At 38.2% G+C, this 20509-nt stretch overlaps 1 protein-coding gene and 1 long non-coding RNA gene across 18 annotated transcripts in view; one reads left to right on the top strand and one right to left on the bottom strand.

The window, feature by feature from the left end:
* Window positions 1-4735, top strand: part of LOC128315289 (uncharacterized) — a 39408-nt gene extending 34673 nt beyond the window's left edge. Inside the window, exon 3 of the long non-coding RNA XR_008297956.1 lies at window positions 2902-4735. This is a non-coding gene — a long non-coding RNA (uncharacterized LOC128315289). The remainder of the gene's footprint in view (window positions 1-2901) is intronic.
* SLC9A9 (solute carrier family 9 member A9) overlaps window positions 1-20509 on the bottom strand; it is a 698450-nt gene that overhangs the window by 67562 nt on the left and 610379 nt on the right. The window lies entirely within an intron of this gene.

The following is a 20509-nucleotide window of genomic DNA, read 5'->3' as shown; positions in this document are numbered from 1 at the left end:
ATCATATATTCAGGGACTTGAATATGTAAACATAGAGTAAATCACCATATGGTATTATGACAAAGTCAGTTATGAAGATAGGAGGAAAATGCTTCACAAGCATGGAGATGGAGAGAGAGACTAATTATATCTGGCATATTCATAGAAATTCTCCCAGAAAAGGTGACATTCAGCCTGAATCTTGAAGAAGGATTAGGGGATTAAGTGAGGAGGAAAGAAGGACAAGGCCATTCCTAGCAAAGCAATAGTGTGAGCCAAGTCATGGAGTTAAGGATTCGTGTTTGGGAGGAAAAATAAGAAATCAACTGTGAATATAGCTTGTGGCCTCATAGGCAGGAAATGGAGCTAGAGAAATAACATGTGCAAGATCTCCTATGCCATGTTAGAGTTGTAGCTGTATTCCATACATTGGGGATGGCAAATCCCAGAATTCTGCATTTTCTATCCTCATGACAGATGTTCTCAATCTGCCATGAATGGTGTTCTTTTCTGCTGAGCCCAGGACAACCCATACAATCCTTCTCTACAAAAGACTGTGGAAGCCACCACCAACCTACTGGAACTGGTCCATAAGAGAAAAAATATATTCACCATCTTTGCTACAGGCAAAGGAAGCTAACTAAGGGTTTTAAATATAGGAATGACCAGGTTGGATTTGATTGTTGGAGAGACTCTTTTACTAAGTACACTAGAGCATAAATTGGAGTGGGGAGACTCTTGAATCAGGAAAACTAATAGTAAGCTATTTAATAGTTTAAGCCATTGGTTTTCAACCCAGATGCACATTGAAATACTCACGTGCTTGTTAAAAATATCTTCTACTTATTTTGCTTTAAGTCAGTCAGAGAAAGGCAGATATGTGATTTCACTCATATGTGGAATTTGAGAAACTCAACAGATGAACAGAGGGGAAGGAAAGGAAAAATAAGATAAAAACAGAGAGGGAGGTAAACCGTAAGAGACTCTTAAATGCAGAGAACAAAATGAGGGCTTCTGGAACGGGGGTGGGTAAAGGGATGGGTTAAATGGGTGATGGGCATTAAGGAGGGCACTTTTCAGGATGAGCACTCGGTGTCATATGTAAGAGATGAATCACTGGGTTCTACTCCTGAAGCCAAGACTACACTGTATGCTTAACTCACTTGAATTTAAATAAAAACATAGATGGGGAAGCAAACCATAAGAGACTCTTGAATTACAGAGAACTAACTGGGGGCTGCTAGAGGAGAGGTGGGAGGGGGGATGGGCTAAATGGGTGTTGGGCATTAAGGAGAGCACTTGGTGGGATGAGCACTAGGTGTTATATGTAAATGATGAATCACTGGGTTCAATTCCTGATACCAATACTACACTGTATGTTAACTAACTTGAATTAAAAAAAATAAATTTATATTAAAAAAAGATATTTGTTGAAAAAAAGGTAAAAAATTCTCTCTCTCCCTCTGCCCCCTCCCCCACTCATGCTCTCTCTCTAAAAAATAAAAAAAAAAATTTAAAAATTAATAAAATATCTGATACTTAGGTCCCACCCTAAACCAATGAATCCAAGTGATTCATGTGTGCCCAAGGGTTAACATATCTTGTCTGGGTATTAGTTAATGAGAATATTTATTAAACAAAAGAGGTTTTATTCTCTTTCAGTATGAGCTTAGATAGGAGAGAAGATGATTTGGGGAAGATAGGAAAGGATTTGCCATTGTTTGGTCTTTACTCAAATACTACTAATAAAAACTGTGCTTTCTTGGTGTCTTCTGTCTATTGACTTATATATAGATATATCATTTCCTTTAATCCCCACATTAATCCTCTCAGTATGTGTTTATTATCCTCAATTTACAGCTGAGGTAACCAAGTCTCAGAGACTTTAAGTAACTTAAGATCATAAGGCAATCTGATGCCAAAAGTTATATTCTTTTTACTCCTTCTTATTACTATCAGGTCTTTTATTTAAATCACATACAAAACACAGCAAATATATTAGAAGAAATAATAGCAGTTGGGGAGTGTGTTGTTATTTTTGGGTATGATCAAATTCATGTTCAGAAACTAAAACTTGAGTACTTTTGCTGTGAAGCAGGCTGGGCTGGCCCTTTGGCCCAGGAAATAGGTGATTTTACACCTACTGAAGTCTTGGGGGGAAGACTGTTAAGAACATAAGCATTTCTCTCTGGGTCAGGATAGGGTTATTCCCACCCATCAGGAAAAGTGCTTTCACTTTGTGTTCTATTTGGCTCAAATTCTACTTGTATACACATCACGTCATAGGCCTGACTAGGTGCATTTGTGTGGTTGTGATTCCTGTGTACAAACAGTACAAAGACACATCTAAAATTAAGAGATATACCCACCCATTTTAAATGTCCTTTCACAAGTATCTATAAAATTTGGGTTTTACCAATTGTTATTTAGCAACCAAATAATGCTCAATGTCTGCCTAATTATTTCGGTCATTTCAGTACTAAGAAGCAGGAAACTAGTGGTGGTATTCATGGTAAACATTAAGTTCTTACTTGGTTTGAAACTTCAATTCTAGATTCTCTACAAAACCAATGCAGCTATATAGCCAGCACCCATGATGTGTGTCTAATTAAACAATCTGTATCTCATCTACAAGTCGGCAGGCTACTTCCTGGCTTGGGTGATAAGCCATGAAGGTTGGGCTCAGAGAGGGGCATGTCACTCAGCCAGGCCCATGGCTTGCCCTGATAGTATAGATGCCAGCAGTGGAACGTATGACAGAGTGCAGAATTCCTAACTCCAAGTCTAATGCCTTCATCTGTCAGATCATACTAATTCATAGCGACAGAGCCAAGGAAGGGGTATTTTATGTATGTGTTATGATTTATTCTGTTGGCAAAATCTTATACATTTCATTAACATTTGCTTTTTTATCATTAGAAGGAGACCCTAGGACCTTGACTTCTCAGCGATGTTCTGTGGATCACCCAGATTCCTTGGTGGGTAAGAGGGGACCTAAGTGGAGGTCATGAGGAGGAGACGAAGATGGAAGAGGGAATTGGACTTTAGACTTTAGGATATTCATTCCATTTTCAACCAGAGAAGTTTTGCTTTTATTAATTTCATTTGAAAAATAAAGGCTATAATTGGTGTGAAGAGCACTAGATCTAAGGAATCTCTGGGTAAAACATTTGCATATGTCAATCATTTGGACTACTTTCAGTTTTAATCAACCGGAAATCCAATTTTGATCCTGCACATGTTTGGAAAAAGTGGCCTGAACATAGCTGAAAAGAGTTGTCACAAAGCCCATGAACTCGATTCTCAGGAGAGGTCTGGATCTACCTGCAGGTCCTTACTCGATGGCCAGTGGACTTCAAATGGCTTTAAAGATAAGGTTTCTGATTTAACAATCCTGGTTACTAGATTTCAACAGCATATATCAGCAGAGAGCTATTGGAAGCTGACATGCTGCAAAGTCATAGATGCCACGGCAGAGGAACTGTGTTAAGACTTAGTCACCTGCTGCACTGGAAGGACTATCTTATAGTGGGGTGAAATATGGAGTCTAGACTCTGACAGGTTTGGGTTCATGACCGAGTCTGGCCCCTTACTTGCTTTATGACTTTGAGTCTCATTGTTATTGTCTGTAAAATGGGCATAGTAGTCAAGCTGTACTTGAATCTGACAGGACAGCTCTTTCACAGAACTTCTGGACCTTCCCAGAGCTTTCCTGTCAGCCTGCTACAGAAGAATCCCCTTGGCTGGTGGTTAAACATATAGATCCTTCTACCCCCAGGCTGCCCGAATCTGAATCATCAGGGGAAGGGCCAGTAATATGACCATATAACCAAAGCCCCAGGGGATTCTGAGCTGCCCCACTTTAGAGGTAGCTTGATAAACCCCAATAAAGGTTCCTGGGGAACTAAAGAATGGGGAATTCCCAGCCTATGGTGACCCTGGCCCCATGTCCTTTTCTTCCTAAACCTGTGTCCTCTCTATTGGTAGAGGAGCATCTTCCTTGGTGCTTTGAAAGTCACAACTCATTACTGCTTCTTGTCAGGGCCAGAGTGCAACCAGTCAAAACCCTGTGAAGGTGAGTCACATGGTTTTTTTTTTTTTTTTCTTTCCATACTTAAGGGAAAGGCTAAAAGAAGCAATTGAATGCCAATTAATTGACTTTTATATCTAAGAGACCAGCATGGATGTCCCTTTAAATAAATAGTTTTATTAAAATGTACACTCATGTGTATTTGAAGATGAGTGATTGTGTACTTCTTGCACCAGGCTGAAAAGGGGCTACGTTATCTTAGTGGTCTTGGAGGGCTTCAAAGAAGAAAAGAGCTCTCATTTTGATTGCAGTGTCAAAGTGTTATGGCTGTCAACCCAGTTATGCCTGAATAATTTTAAGAGGCTTCATTATAAATAAAACTGAATCCTGTTTTCTGTAATATTTCTGTTTGCACAAGGCATGTGGCATAGAGAAGGCTATTGTAAACATTTGTGACCCCATTTGGCCTGTGTGTTTTTCTGCATCAGACTGAAAATCCTGACTGGCAGACAGGGCAGTGTCATATTTAACAAACACTTTTGTGAAACCCATAGAGAGAGGGAGAAAGGAAGCAAGTAGGAGCCAGTCAACTCTGTTTAATCGTTTCTTTTTGGTTTAACTCATTTCCAGCCTGAATTGTGTGTGTAAATCTTGGGACATACATACATATATTTTTAAAGAGGTCTTTAAAAATAATGATACACCAGACTACACCCCAAAACCAGATGATGGCTTTACAGGTGCCTGCTTCCACTCACAGCAACCACGGGGTAGAAGACAAGAATTAGAATGGCCCAGGGCAATCAGTCACCTTTATGTTTTAAAAAAAAAACAGTCTGAGGATTGCATGTCTAGTCTTCCAAGTTATGAAAATAATCACGAATGAGGGCATGGTGCTTGGCACTTTACCATTATAACAACAACTTCTTCCAATTTTGAAGATTAGGAAGCAGAGATTTGAAAAAGTTAAGTGACTTGCCCAGGTGACTCAGTTGTAAGTGAAAGAGACAGGGGTCTGAACCCATTGTTTTAAATCCAAAGACCTAAGTTCTGCAATGTTACACCACCTCTACCTTATACCATAAAATAAGGCCATGTGATCTGAAAATGTCCTCACCTCTCTTCTCAATTCTTGGCTGGAATTATAGCCAAGGAGTGGTTGAGAATGCTGGAAACCTTCAGACTCCATGATTTGAGTCTTACTGATGCCTCCCACATGAGACAGCTGAAGGGATGGAATTTTGGCTTCCCCATGCCACTATCTGCCACCAGTGGTTTCAGTGTTAATCATCATCAATAATCATTTGTGAGTCACTTGGAATTCCACCTTGCTCTATCTCACAGTCTTCTCAGGGCTCCCTCCTGGTGTGAAGGTTCATCACGAGGCTCCTTGGACAGGTGCCCTCAGCCTCCTTCACTGTTCGTATGTATTGCCTGCCATCTCTCTGTGATTAATTACAATTAGCACAGCTGCATATGAGCAGAGCGTTTGGGGGAAAGAAATGCAGTTTCTAGCTCTCTTGCTCACCTATTCAGTTCAAGCCCTGGGTGAGGGTCTTCTGTTTGAGTCCCCAGTTGGTTAATTCTTGCTCAATGCACACGTTTCCCTTTTTCGTCTTTCTTTATGTCCACTCCCCCCTTCTACACTGACATAGGACTCTGTTTCTAACATGAATAAATTACTCTTCAGATCCTTTTTACTGATGTCTTAAGACTTTCCATCACATGATATTGCCACATTGTTGAAAGCTGTTGCTGTGCCTGGTGAACAATAGTTATTAGTAAAAGTGCAGATTGTTGAGGTGCACTCTGGAGTTCTCAGCAATCACATCTACTCTGATGATTTCTATTCCTGTTCCAAAGCTGATCTTCAGTGTATTCAGTTCTGATCGTTAGGTTCGGGTTAACAACTGTTGCTCAATTCACTGTTCTTACAATTATGATTATGAATCCGGGACTGACAACTTCTTCTGTCAAGGGATGTGCTGCCTGAATTAGGGACTGTGCTACATACAATTATAGCTCCCAAAAAGGTGTTAACTGACATGGAAAAAAACCCAACCATGTCAAAGACTAATACATAGGAGAAATCTCAAAAGCATTAAGGATACAACATGAAAACTTTTGCATCATGACATTGTAAACAAAATAATAAGTGACCTGGAATCATGGTTGATTAAATTCATGTTAGAAGCCCTCAGTACTATCGTATCATGCTTAGTCTCTTGGGCATCCTTGCGCATTGTCAGCCACAAACTATAATTTCATGCTTGACTAGCCTAATACGGTCTTAGGTTCCAGATTCTGTGCACAACCACAGCGAGCCACAAAAATTAAGTGAAAAGCAAATCAATAAATAAAAGAGTGGGCAGAAATCAAAAGACAGTGCTGAACACCAACCTGAAATAGAACAAACTTCTCAGTGGAATACATCAGTGTTTTTACTATCATTTAACTAAAGGGACTTTTTGATTACCTGATGATTCAACATTTACTAGACATATACTAGAACACCTGCTATGTGCCAGGTGCTGTGGTAAGCCTTGGGTGGTCGGAATTTTTCAATGGAAAGCCAGAGGAGAACCCATCTCAACTACTCTCTAGCTAGTCAAGTCTTCAAAGAGACTCTCTCAAAAGGGTTTTGGTTTGTGTCTTTGGCAGCTTTCCCAGTGCTCCCTGTTTGCACCTTCAAGATTTCTGCAGGAAAGGGGGCATCGATGCTTTCTCAGATGCAATTTATAATAATTATTGACTTGACGATTAATGTATTCATCTGTTTATGTTTCAGAATATACTCAGAAAAGGTCTTCTGCTCAGACCTTCCTTCATTCACTAAAGATTCTAAGGTCCAAAAACCTGTTAGCAGGCATCCTTTCGTTTCTTCTTTCCTAGATGGTACTATGAATGGATCAGTATGAGGAAAGTAAAAAAGAGATGGAAAGTTTATTGTAACTTGTTAGTCATCAGCACAAAAGTTTGTGTTAATTTCTATATGTTTTGTGCAGTTAAGTTCATTTGAATGTTATCATTCTTGCTGGTAGCAGAATCATAATTACAGCTGAAAAGGGTACTTAATTCTAGGGAAATTCTTTAAGAAATCCCTAAAAAAATTCTACAAACTAACCCTCCCATCATCTTCCTTTAGGCTGAATAAAATCTGTCCAAATGTCTTTTGGAACTTACATTGAATACAATCAGTTCTTTTCTCTGAGTTTATCTCAGGGTAGCATTAATTTGGTATCATTGGGAGGGGATTTTCCTTAATTAGGATTAATTAGAATTTTTTTCACTGTTCTTTTGTCCTTCTGTTGTGCAGGCCTTTTGGAGCTGAGGGCTCACAGGTGTCTAGTTCCCATGAACTTGGTTATGAGAATGTACATCTGAGATGTGACCAGTTTGGGAGCCTTCAATGCCTAAAGTTAAAGACTTTAAACGGTGGTTTGGTGGCTGCAGAATAGGGTTTAAAAGCAATCATTAATTCATAACTGCACTGTGTTGCAAAGGAGGGCAAGAGAATCATTCTAGGTCAGTCTTAGCTGTGTAATACAAATTTGTATTGAAGAATTAAAGGTATTGGAGGATATCCTATAAAAACCATTATTGGGCATCTGTGAATTAAACACACTTTTTAGGAGGTGGCAAGTTGCTTGCCATGGTATTATGAGCAGGAAAAATGGTGCAAAATGGTTGGGAAGAGATGTGGAGAGGAATAACATCTTCGGGTACCAAATTGAAAATTAAACTTCTTGAGGAATTTTTGAATCCTGGTCAAGTAAATTGACAATATATTCTTTTACTAGAACTAATCCAATAAGCAAATGCAGAAAATGGTGCCATATGAATGCTAGAGATTGAAATCTTTCACAGTGATATAATATATTGTAATACTTAATATTACTGTGAGACCATATATTCATCATGTTTTCTTTAGCATGCTTATCCACATAGACAGGACTGGATCCAGATTTTGTGTAGCCTGAAGGATACCCACCCCTTCTTAATATAAAGGATATAAACTTCCAAAAATAAAATCAGGACAAATCTTTTAAAAAGGGGCTCCTTTAAGTGAAGGACCCTGAAAGCTCAGTGATATTAATTCCTGGTGAATCTACTTCTGAATGTTTAGAGCTATGTTATGGGAACCTATGTCATGGGCAGGGCCTAGCTCTCCTGTCATCTCGGAAGAAGGCAGGCAAAGGTAAATATGAAAACTATGTTTCCAAGGTTCACACTTAGTACATTTGAGTGCTTTGCTGATCATCTTTGAAGCTGCTGTTGACCCCTTTGGAAGGGACTGCTCAATGAAACAAACACCAGGACTTCTACTTCCTTATGACCAGTGGGCCCTGATCCAGTATTTACTGGATTTCTTCTCATGAGGCCATTTACAAAGTTATTGCTGATGTATTTCTGTTTATTAGATTTAAAATACCCCACCCAATGTTACTGCCTATGTAGCAACCAGAGCAATATCTACAAATAAAATAATTTTCAAGGCCAAACAAGTGCTAGGACCTAGATTTGTCAAGATTAACTCAAAAAAGTTGTTAAAATCAGGCAATTCTTGTAAATATCGTAACACATCACCTTATTTCATAAAAGCAAGCAAACTGAAAATTAGCTTCCTTTCCTACCTACTGGGTGATCTATTTAATCTCTCAGGCTGGGTAGGGTGTATCTAGCGCATGTTCAAGCACACATGCGTGCACACACACACACTTGCGCACACGCACACACGTTTTTTCTTTGTGAAAAGATAATTTCTTCTTTCTATTTTATCTCTCTTTGAACAAATTGTAAAAACAATCTTCAAATATTAGCTAATGTAATCTTCAAATGCTAGTAATATAAAAATGACTGTAATAATAAAGTGGTACTATTGCCATCCATAGCACTGGCACTTCTACTATTTCTCAAATCTGCAACTACCCTATTTTCTAGTTTTTATTCATTTAGTCACTGAAATGACTGATATGGGTAGTTTAGACACCCAGAGGAGGAGATTATGATTTTGACCTTAATAGATGGTTTGACTGTGCAGAGTATCCCTTGGACTTAATACTAAAAGAAGTTATGGATTTTTTTCCCCCCACTTGGCTCTTTTCCTCTTTATTATGAAGCAGACTAATTGTGTGATCATGAGCACATGTGTGACAGGAAATATTAAATTCCTTTTGATTTTAAGTTTTTAAAAAGTTTACTTATTTTTGAGAGAGAGAGAGAGAGAGAGAGAGAGCACATGATCAGGGAGAGGAGGGGCAGAGAGAGAGAGACAGAGAGAGAGACAGAGAATCCAAAGCAGGCTCTGAGCTGTCAGCGCAGCGGATGTGGGGCTCAAACTTACGAACTGTGAGATTGTGATCTGAGACAAAGTTGGACACTTAACGGACTGAGCCACCCAGGAGCCCCACCTTTTGATTTTTCCTTTTGTGGTGATAGGAACAGAAGGGTATTCTTTTAAAATTCTTTTTTTTTTTCTAGGCAAAGTGGGGGAATAGACAGCAAGAGTAAGTCAGTTCTCAGAATGAGATATTCTAGCAAGATGTAAAGAATGAAAAGTAATTTTCGAAAGCTAGGAGAGAGCTGCCACAGGTGGTAGTTGATCAAATCAGTGACATGGCTTCATAATGTGGTCTCAGAGTCAGCAAGAAAATGCAGGAGTCCCTATTGTGTCCCCCAGCATGAATTTAGAGGGTCTTCTGGAAGTTGGAGGGCTGTGAAGGTGGCATGTCTACTAAGATGGTATCAAAGGTGATTCATGCTTATGTATAAAAGAAAGCACTTTTGTCTGTATTTTCACCAAGGTCATTTACCCAACAGTGCTGGCTTGGAAGCATGGTTCTACGTCCTATGAGTTCCCATTTAAGGAGTTTGTCTATGATCTGAGCTCTGAGCAAGGTCCTGAGCCAAATACCTGAGCAATATTATATCTAAACTAACAGCCAGGTGTAGTGATCAATGATCTGAACAGCTTGCAAGTTATGGCTAAAAGAATGGCTTACCCATCAAAACCAATAACTCCCAGAATAATTATGATTCTAGCTTTTGGGCTGAAAATTATTTAAATGAAAGAGTATTTACAAAAGGAACAGCAGGGAGAAGAATCATGTAAATTAGATTCATTAAATGGACAGATTCACTCACAGTTCATTTTGGGATAATTTATGCCAGTTTTCTCTGATGTCAACTGTTGTTCAGGTTCATAATTAGTCATGCTCATTATTAACTGATGGAGGTTGTTTTGTATTTTGGCAGAAGGAGGCATATTATCTGGGAAATCTATGGATATTAAGCTTTCAATATAGGTGCAACATTTATTTGCAAAAATGCAACTCGTATATTTTCCCCAATAATTCACTATCCTGATGCATTTATCCTGATGCATTCTGTATCCTTACAAGGCTTTACAGAAGAATCTCTCTCTTTACTAGTATATAATCTAGAATAGGATAAAATGCTCATTCGAACTCTTAGTGTTTTCTACTTAGAATAATTTTAAGATATATTAAGAGACATCTATTTTATAGGCCAAGTTACAGATCTCCTGAAAAATCCAATAAGATGATGATGCCCATTTACAAGATTTTATGATCAGAAAATTCATTTTAAAGCTGTTTTATAACTCTTCCAAATGTAAGCAATATATGTATCTAAGAGGGTAAGTCACTAATCCATTTAGACCCTTTGAAATTCTTGGTGTAGCTTGCAGTCCTTTATGTGTCTCAGTTCTATGAGTTTAGTGACTCTAACCTTGAGAAAGTAACAAGAATGATGCCCACTGTTAATGTTTCTCTTTTAAAAAACAAAATGTTTCCTAGCATGTGATTGTTTTTTCAAAAAATAGTTGACTCTGCAGTATTGTACTTAGATCATTTCCCATTTATAATTCTTTCTTGTTTCAGTGTGTCGGAGGGAAAAAAAAAGGTGTTATGTAGTTCTTAAAAAATTCAACCAAACAATAACAATCAGAACAGTCTAAAGGGTTTATCTTGAACGTAAATTCTGAAAGTAGTAAAACTGGTGAAGGATGATTTACATAATAGCTGGATGAAAGAGAGAGTATTCAGGAAAACACTTGAGTTTTTTGTTTCCATAACAGAATAGAGGAGACACTGGATGGGGATTAGGTTTGGAGAGGATTCTTGAGTTTGGTTTTGGGTATACTGACAGTGATGAGTCTTTAAGGCATACAAATGGAGATATCAAGTAAATTGAATTTATGTGTCTAGAGTTTGACGGTTATAAATCTGTGACTCACCTCTGTTTTCATGTTATTTTAAATTAAGCTTGTAGATGGAATCATTTAGGGATAGAGAAGAGGGCCTTGGATGGAATCTTGATTAACTCCAGTATTAATGAATAGAGAAAGATGAGTCTAGAAATAACTGGCCAGAGAAGTAGGAAAAAAACTCAAAGAGAGTGTTGAGTCAGGGAAGACAAGGCAAAGAAAGAGTATTACAATAGGAAGGGAGCAACCAATGGTATCACATGCTGCTAAGAAGACATGTCAAAAGAAAACTGAAAAATATCCATCTAATTTAGGGATATGCTGGTCGTTGTTTATGTAACAAGCTGCTTTAGTAAAGCGGATGAGGTGAAAGCCAGATCTAAGTGGTCTGAGGTGTGAACAGAAGGAGCGCAAAGGAGACACTGGGTATAGTCAACTTTTCTGAGAAGTTTGACTATGAAAGGGAAGGTGATAGAAGATGATTGACATAGGGGTTATGGGGTTACTGGAAGCTTTTATTTATGTTGCTGTTAAATGATTAAGATGTAAGCATGCCTAAAAGCCAGTTCAAAGGCTTTAGTTGAGAAGGAATTGGTTGATGTTATAAGAAAAGAGAAAGTATAGAAGTAGGTTAGTTTTAATGTTTGATAGATGGATGAGAGTTCTCACCTAAGGCGTCTATATTCTCTGTGAAGTAGGGGGTGAGCTCATTTGTTGAGAGATGGGAAGTTGGAGAGTTGAAGTTTGAGGAGAGCAGATTAGGTATGAAAAATAATTAGATAAAAATTATGACAGACGTGAGGTAAAATAGTTGGGCAGTACGGGTCTGTTTGAGGTAGGTGATCAGTAATTTATAAGGGAAACAGTCCTCCCAGGTGTGTAACTATAACAGGGCTCAGCTACTCATATGTGGTCCCCCCAGAAGCAGAGAGTTGGGTTCATCACTGCTTGGGGTTTTGTCAGATGGATATACCAAAAAGAATGGGCAGGGGAATCTAGAAGTGCTTGCAAAGGTGTTACTGAAGTGATGGAGCATGGATTCCAATGTAGGAAATATGGAGAAAAGGGAGATCTTAGTGAACTGGAATCTCTATCATGTTGAAGAAGGAGATTATCTATTCATATGTCCCCTTAATAGTTTGTCTATAGAAGAAGAAAAAATGTCTTGTTTAAAGTTATATATCTTTAAAGTCACTGATTATAAAGAATTTCTTTTTGATTATACCAGAAGGCAAAAGAGAACTAAGTCTAATTTAACTGCTTCCCCTCCCCTCAAATTTGTAGGAGGGCCCAAGCACAGACAAAACAAATTTCAAAGACAAGCACAGGCTTGTATATATTCTTATCTGAATATAGATTTCTCCCTATCTGGCAGTTAAAACTCTCTCTGCATAATAAATTTGTGGGAAAAATACTCTCTTCATTTGTTAAAGTTAAAGGAACAATATCGTGTACACAAAATTGTAGTCCAGATGAAGAAAAAAAAATGGAGAGAGAAGATAAAAACCAGAACTTTACTCAAAGGCGAACCTCATTTAATTTTCCCATTATTTTCAGTAAAATGAATGCTGAGCTAATTGCTAGAGAAAACTGATACGTGGTGTTGTAAAAAATATACTTAAAAATAATCATCCAAAGCCTCATTTTTTTCTGTACTATGTGGCTTTTTAAAATATATTGTTTTTATTAAAACCTTTAGATGAAAGGGAAAGAAATAAAACACTAGCTATTAGAACACGAGAAACACAGTGAGAAAGAACTTTATATTCAAACTCCACAAAAATGTTCAGATGACTGTTGTCAATTTCCTTCACTACATAATAGGTGATATCACAGCCAAGGGCAAGTCTAACTTTTCGTTTTTTCCAGAAAGGAAAATGACTAGTTATTCCGGAAAAGCAAATGAAAGGAAATGGAATTTTTCCTCACCTCAAATAAACCTCAAATAAACAAAAAGCATCGAACAGTTCAAGGACCTGAACTTGGACCTCGTAGAAGACCTATACTGAAGTAATTGCTAGAAGTCCAGAATGTGCCAATCTGTGAGCCTAAGAGATGATGGATAAGATTTATCTCAGCAAGGCACACCAAAGGTATATTCTGTCATTGACTTTGGTCATGTACTGGCTTAGGAACTTTCACAAGCATGGCAACCAACAGTTTAGAGTTTTGATGGAAAAGGGGTTTTATGTATGGTTTAATCAGATGGTAATGTGCGAAAGGAGCAGGAATAGTTTTGTCTGTGTTAACAAATGGAGGTGTGAGAAATCGAAAAGGGGAAATCAAGAAGATCGCTCAGATAAGTGAAGGAGTCAAAATGAAATTCCTCCAAAGAAAATTTGTTATAAGAAATTGTAGGCTTTTTTGGCTAATCCAAAATCAAATGGAAACTACTTCCAATTGAGGTCTAGAGTTATAAAGCACAAGATAGGGAAGGAGCCCCTGGATGGGGATTTCCCATGCCCTCAACTTTGCTGAGCCTCAGTTTCCCCACCTGAAAAGAGAGAAAAATGTCTCCTGGTCTGTGCTAAAACAAAAAAGGCCACCAGAGTTGTCACCTGACACCCTTATCTATAGCCACCTTATTTAACTGAGGAGAGCTGGCTTTTCAACACTTCTTCCCAACACTTGGGATGTATTTTATAGATAACCTGTGAGTGAGCAGCTATTTCTAATTGAAAGGATTACTCCAAAACCAGCATGATGAAGAAGATCCAGTTAGAAAAAAATATTTGTAAAGTGACAATTTAAGGAGCCATTTAAAAAAGATGCGTTCATGGCTTGTCAGGAGCAATGTAAGATTGCTTTCTTTGTTTCTGTCAGAAATGAGGTAAAATCAGGCCATTCTGGAAGCTAGATGAGAGGGTAAGCAGCTATTGGCGGTGGCATATTGGATTTTATTCCATTTATCTCTTCCATTTTCATGTATGCTTCCTGTGATTGAATCATAGGAAGTTAATATGTCTATTATTTACTTCCTCAGAGTCTAAGAAAGTACCTTTATTAACCATATGCCATCAAAATGGGCTATTACATTCTGTTGAGTTTGTAAGAAAAAAAACATGACGAGTATGCCCTATTTCTGGAAAACAGATTCCAAGTGTGCATCAGAGAGCCAGGCATCTCTTTCCTTTCTTCACACAATACCACGAAAGAATATACACTCCTTTTCATAAAAGTGGCTTTTGTTAGGCCAAATTCTCAATGAAGGATTGTTTTAAGCACTTGCATTGTGCAATATGGTTGAAAGCATAAATAGACATACAAGACTGAAAAGCGAGCTCTAATTTCCAAGCCCATTAAAAAACGTGGAGGATACTCTGTGGGAATTATGAGTGGTCAAGGCCTCAGGGATTCCTGAACTTGTGTGCAGACTGCTATGTATTAGGGGAGTTTTTCTCACTGTTAAAGCATAGGAAGTACATTCCATGTACTGTACAGATGGGGAAACTGAGTCTTGGTGTGGTTTGTTAAAAAAACCCAGCAAAACCAGGGTCCAAAACCAGGATTTCTGACTCATAATCTTGCTACTTTGTGACCCCTGGGGCCTGACGGCATGCTCACTGAATATGGTTTCTGGCTTAGCTAGAGAATACCTGACTTTTCTCACAAGGAATACTCTATTCACTGAAAGTGATGCTTGAGTGTAATGCTTGCCATCATATTTTACGATGGAAAAACAGGCAATTTCATGGCCGGATGGGATCTCCAACCATCCTCTTGACCATGGGGCAGGAGGAAGCCAGCTGCCCCGGGTCTCAGCTCACTGCAGCCAAGGGACTCCATCTTCCCCTGCTCTGAATGCCTTGCTCCTGGCTACTGGGGGACCAGGGTGAAAACACATGCAGTAGTCCTACCTCCATGTGTTTACTCCCAGTGGGGGACACGTGGCATATTCAGACCAACCACCGTTGAGCTGGAACAAAGTTGTTTTGCCTGAAAAGCCTGTAGGTGGGCTTAAAGGTGTTTACTTGAGAAGAGAGGAGCTGTGAGAGCCTTTTTGCTCCTACAGAGGCAGGAGTTTCAAGGTCAGCCCTGGAAGCTCCTCTCCTTGGGCAGAACCTGGGCAAGCCTCATCCCCTGGAACTAGGGAAAAGCCATAGTGTATGATCATGAAGGAGGGTGGAACACATTAATTGATTCCATTAAGTAATAATAATGATAGCAGCCCTTTATTGAGGGCCTATTTTTTTTCTAAGCTCTGTGTTAGGTATAATTACTAAGTCTGATGTCACGAATCTTACAACAATCCTGAAAGATAGGTATTATCATGATCACCATCCCCATTTTAAAGATTAGGAAATCAAAGTTCAGAGAGTTCAATAACTTCCTCAGTATCACACAGCTAGTAATTGGCAAAGATTTAAACCTACTTATTTGACTCCATGCTGCTCCAGACCAATAAGTTTGAACTTCACTTGGTTGGATGTAGTATCAGTGATGTATTCATAACATAAGTTAACCTGAAGGTTAATTTAAGCAAAGTCTACAAACAGAAGACAGGTTGATGTGACTGAATTTTTATGAAATACTAAAATAAGCATTCTGCCTCTTTTTGAGTAGGATATTAATGGCAGAGCATCTCACTAAGGGGGAGTAGCTCAGAAGAAAAAATGAGTTCACTCAGAGGTCTAGAGAACTCCATTTATGAGGCAAGGCTGGGTGAGTGGCTTGTTTATCCCAAAGAATAGGCTCAGCAAGAAGACAGAGCAGGCTCATATAAATAAGTTTCCACCTGGGGCGAACGAACTGCTTGTCTTCTCCATTCGAGTAGTCTGCCTGCCTTCACTCTGTGACTGGCAGAAGCAAATGTACAGTGAGGAGGGCTGGACTACTCCCCCCGCCCCAGGCACTCAGAGCCCCCCACCTCCTTGTAACTACACCTCTCTGGCCCTTCTCTCTGCAGCCTCGATACCCTTAGTAACACAGCATTGGGTTCTGTGAATTTGGGGCTAGAATTTTCTAGAATCTATCTCTTTCCTCTCTATTCTTATCACAACAACCATCACTTAGGCCTTTGTGACTTCTCCCTAATCAATGCTGTTAGATCAGTCTTTCTAAAACAAGACTCTGTGTCACTCCTATGTCTACAAATCATCAGATTCCCCCTTATCTATGGAATCAAATCCAGACACCTTCATCTGATACTCAAAATCTTTACAGAGTTCCATAAACATGGCTTTTTAGTCCCTTCTCTAATACCCAACGCTAAGTGTACCACGCTGTCATCCTCACTTTATCCCAAGCATACATAATACTTCCCCACATTCTCACCTTTGCTTTGCTTAAAAAACTTATAAGCATTAGCTAGTGTTTATTTGATACTTCATAGTTTTCAAAATGGTTTCACTTAACCTTTTTCCATTTAAAAATTATGGTTGCTGAGTGGGGTAGATACAATTATACTCATTTCACAGATTAGAAAATGTTGGTTCTGAGCAGGTCTAGAACTTGAGGTTCCATAGCTGAGGGTCCAAGGCAGGTCTAGGGGCCAGATCTTCAAATTCGCTCTATTTTATAGTTCTGTGATGCTTTTCTCTCTCCTGCATCTGGCCTTTCCTCTGCCTCCCTCCAACTGCTACTTGTCAATTCTACCATTTCCTCAAAGTCCAGCTCAGACCCACTGACTCCATGAACTCTTCCAAAGTAATCCAGGAGAGTTATGGCTCTCTCTCCTCTGAGCTCTTCACAGCTCCTCCAACCTTGCCTGGCACTTAAAGCAATTAGGTGAGGAGGCCTGGGAGTTCCTGGATAAGGGCCTGAGGTCAGCTTAGATCAAGTATTAAAACTTTTTGATCATGACTTCAGTTAAGAAACACATTATATATCACAAAGCAGTGCGTACATCATGCGTGTGTGAGCATACACACACACACACACACACACACACACACCTCTGAAACAAATTTCATGAAATAGTATTAACTTCTAATTTTGCAATACACCCTCAGATTTTCTCTAGTGTGCTTTTGTTTATTAAAAGTGCTGGTTAGGAACCTGCCAAATTGATTTTGAGAACCATTAGTGAGTTCTGATCAGTAGTTTGGGAAACTCTGGTTTAAATCTAATCTGTTTCTTCCAAATGGTCTAGACAGCATTTTCAAAGATTTGCAAGAGACTGAGCAAGCAAGAGAGCTATGTTCATCAGGGATTTAATCAGTAATTCCTAACAGGAACACAAACAGCTCTCACAATGGCCAAGCCAGGAAGGAAGAGCACTAGCTTCTACTTGCTGGAAGGTCAAGGATAGGGATTATTTCCAACCCCCCCCCCCCAGCTTTACTGAGGTACAGTTGACAAATAAAAATTGTATACATTTAAGATGTACAAAATGATGTTTAGATGTATGAATACATTATGAAATGATTACCACATCAAGCTAATTAACAAATCCATCACCTTGGATAGTTACTATTTGTGTGTGTGTGTGTGTGTGTGTGTGTGTGTGTGTGTGTGTGTGTGTGTACGGTGAGAATATATAAGGCCAACTATCTTATTAGAACATTTTAAGTATATGATTTAGTATTATTAACTATAGTCACCATGCTGCACATTAGATTTTCATAACTGACTCATCCTGCATAAGTGAAACTTAATAACCTTTGACCAACATCTTCCTATTTTCCCTAAACCTCAGCCCCTGGTAACCACCATTATACTTTCTACTTTCATGAGCTTGAACTTTTTAGGTTTCACATGTAAGTGAGGTTTGCAAGATTAGGGATTCTTTTTTTAAATTGTAGTTGACATACAATTTTATATAAATTTCAGGCATATAGTGTAGTGATTCAACATTTCTATTTATTACTCAATGCTCACTACAATAAATGTAGTCACCATACAACATTACTACAATAGTATTGACTATATTCCCTGTGCTGTACTTTTCATCTCTGTTAGTTTGTACCTCTTAATACCCTTTACCTATTTTACCCATCTCATCACCCACCTTCCCTCTGGCAACCACAATTTTTTTTTCTCTGTATTTAAGAGTGGGTTTTTTGTTTGCTCATTTGCTTTGTTTTTTAGATTCCACATTTAAGTGAAATCCTGTAGCATTTGTCTTTCTCTGACTTATTTCACTTATCACATAATACCCTCTAGGTCTATCCATGTCATCACAAATGGCAAAATTTCATTCTTTTTTATGGCTGAGTAATATTCCACTGTATATATATACCACATCTTCCTTATCCACTTATCTATTGATGGACACTTGGATTGCTTCCATATCTTGGCTATTGGAGATAATGCTGCAGTAAACATTGGGGTGCATATATCTTTCCAAATTAGTGTTTTCACTTTCTGAAGGTAATTACCCAGTAGTGGAATTAATGGATCATATGGTATTTCTATTTCCTTTTTTTAAAAAGTTTATTAATTTATTTATTTTGAGAGAGAGAGAGAGAGATGCAGACAGAGGAGAGAGAGAATCCCAAGCATGCTCCGTGCTGTCAGCACAGAGCCCGATGCAGGGCTCAATCTCATGAACCGTGAGACCATGATCTGAGCCAAGATCAAGAGTTGGTTGCTTAATTGACCGAGCCACCAAGGTGCCCCAGTATTTCTATTTTCAATTTTTTGAGGGACCTCTATATTGTTTTCCACAGAGGTTGTACTAATATATGTTCCCTCCAACAGTACATGAGGATTCCCTTTCTTCCACATCCTCACCAACACTTGTTATTTCTTGTCTTTTTGATTCTAGACATTCTGACAGATATGAGGTGATATCTCATTGTGGTTTTGATTTACATTTCCTTGGTGATTAGTGATGTTGAGCATCTTTTCATGTGTCTGTTGGCAATCTACATGTGTTCTTTGGAAAAATGTCTATTCAGGTCCTCTGCTCATTTTTTAATTAGATTTTTTTTTTTGGTGTTGAGTTGTATAAGCTCTTTATATATTTTGAATATTAACCCCTTATTGGATATATTATTTGCAAATATTTTCTTCCATTCCGTAAGTTGCTTTTTTGTTTTGTTGATAGTTTCCTTTGTTGCGCAAAAGCTTTTCATTTTGATATAGTCCCAATAGTTTATTTTTGCTTTTGTTTTCTTTGCCTGAGGAGACGTATCCATAAATATGTTGCTGAGGCCAATATCCAAGAGATTACTGCCTATGTTTTCTGTTAGGAATTTTATGGTTTCAGGTTTCACATTTAGGGCTTTAGTTCATTTTGAGTTTATTTTTGTATATGGTGTAAAAAAGTGGTCTTGTTTCATTCTTTTGCATGGAGCTGTCATGTTTTCCCAACATCATTTATTGAAGAAGCAATCTTTTCCCCATTGTATATTCTTACCCCTGGTGTTATACATTCATTGACAATACAGGCATGGGCTTGTTTCTGGACTCTCTATCCTTTTCCATTGATCTATGTGTCTAGTTTTGTGCCAGTACCATACTATTGTTTATTACTACAGCTTTGTAGAACATCTTCTAATCCCAAATTATATAGCTCCAGCTTTGTTCTTCTTTCTCAAGATTGCTTTGGATATTTGAGGTCTTTTGTGGTTCCATACAAATTTTAGGATTGTTTATTCTAGTTCTGTGAAAAATGCTATTGGTATTTTCATAGGGATTACATTGAATCTATAGATTGCTTTGGGTAATATGGACATTTAAACAATATCAATTCCTCTGGTCCATGAGCATGGTGTATCTTTCCATTTGTTTGTGTCATCTTCAATTTCTATCATTAGTGTCTTAAAGTTTTCAGAGTATAGGTAATTCACCTCCTTGATTAAATTTATTTCTAGATGTGTTACTCTTTTTGGTACAATTGTAAATGGAATTATTTTCTTAATTTTTCCTTCTACTATTTATTATTAGTGTGTATAAACACAACAGATTTCTGTATATTAATTTTGTATCCTGCAACTTTACTGAATTCTTCATTAGTTCTGATAGTTTTTTGTTGGAGTCTTCAGAGTATTCTCTATACAGTATCATGTCATCTGCAAATAATGACAGTTTTACTTATTTCTTACCAATTTGGATGCCTTTTATTTCCATTTCTTGTCTTATGGCTATGGCTAGGACTTCCAGTACTATGTTGAATAAAAGGGGTGAGAGTGGACATCCTTGTCTTGTTCCTGACCTTATAGGGAATGCTTTCAGTTTTTCACTATTGAGTATGATGTTAGCTGTGAGGTTTTCATACATGGCCTTTATTATGTTATTTGTTTCTTCTAAATGCACTTTGTTGAGAGTTTTTATCATGTTGTATTTTGTCAAATGTTTTTTCTGCATCTACTGAGATGGTCATATGG

Source organism: Acinonyx jubatus, chromosome C2 (genome assembly GCF_027475565.1).
Source record: "Acinonyx jubatus isolate Ajub_Pintada_27869175 chromosome C2, VMU_Ajub_asm_v1.0, whole genome shotgun sequence".
Classification (NCBI taxonomy): Eukaryota; Metazoa; Chordata; class Mammalia; order Carnivora; family Felidae; genus Acinonyx; species Acinonyx jubatus.
This window is presented reverse-complemented; position numbering and strand designations above follow the sequence as displayed.